Below are 1,050 nucleotides of genomic sequence, written 5' to 3'. Positions count from 1 at the left end.
TCGAACGTGCTTTTAGGAAAAGAAGAAGGGAATGATTGACCTAAAGAAAAGTCGAAGAAATGAATCAAAATCCAAGAGAAGGCACAGCATGTAATAATCAGAATCTGATCATTATTGCTGATGACAGAGATCGAGTAATTAGGCAATATGTAGTGCCCTTGTTTAGTGAACTCAATCCAAGGATTGTATGACCCAATATTGAGGCCCTTTAGTTCAAGTTAAAACTTGTGATGTTCTAGATGTTGCAAACAATGGAATAGTTCAGTGGATGCCTATTGAAGATCTACATTTGCACCTCTACTTATTTATGGAAGTAAGTGACTCATTCAAGTTACCAAGAGTATCTAAAGATGCCTTAAGATTGAAGCTTTTCCCATATTCATTGTAAGATCGCGCACGAGCATGGTTGAATTCCTTACCGTCTAGTTCTGTTTCCACATGGCAATAACTGGCGAAACATTTTTTGATGAAGTATTTTCCACCAAGTAAGAAGGCTAAGCTCAAAAATGAAATTTTCACATTTTAGCAATCCGGTGATGAGTCCTTATATGAGGCATGAGAATGATTTAAGGAGTTATTACAAAAAGGCCCTCATCCTAGAATTCTTCATTGCATTCAACTTGAGACCTTTTATAATGTTTTCAACGCCCACACAAGAATGGTGGTAGACACTCCAGCTAATAGAGCTCTTATGTCAAAGTCATAAAATGAAGCGTAAGAGATTCTTGAAAGAATTTCAAGTAATAATTACCAGTGGTTGACCCATCGAGTAGCCACAAGGAGAATAGTGGCAAGTGCTTATGAAGTTGATGCTCTTACGTCTTTAGCAACTCAGGTATCTACTATGACTTCTATGCTTAAGAATATTTCTATTAATGGTTGCAACACTAGCATGGTAGGTCAACAACCAAGTCAGTTCGAGAACGTCGCATGTGTTTACTACGGTGATGGTCACGCATTTGTAGAATGCCTATCAAACCCAAAATCTATCTATTATGTGGGAAACCAACATCAAAATAGGAATGTCTTAGGTCTATAATTGAATCCCTA

The 1,050-nt window shown here is 37.3% G+C and overlaps 1 non-coding gene across 1 annotated transcript; it reads right to left on the bottom strand.

Moving 5' to 3' along the window:
- Nucleotides 1–496: 496 nt before the first annotated feature.
- Nucleotides 497–603, bottom strand: LOC121218949 (small nucleolar RNA R71). Its single transcript, XR_005915430.1, has one exon. It is a non-coding gene; the product is annotated as a small nucleolar RNA R71 (small nucleolar RNA).
- Between the last annotated feature and the right edge of the window lie 447 nt (nucleotides 604–1,050).

Source organism: Gossypium hirsutum, chromosome D06 (genome assembly GCF_007990345.1).
Source record: "Gossypium hirsutum isolate 1008001.06 chromosome D06, Gossypium_hirsutum_v2.1, whole genome shotgun sequence".
Taxonomy (NCBI): Eukaryota; Viridiplantae; Streptophyta; class Magnoliopsida; order Malvales; family Malvaceae; genus Gossypium; species Gossypium hirsutum.
This window is presented reverse-complemented; position numbering and strand designations above follow the sequence as displayed.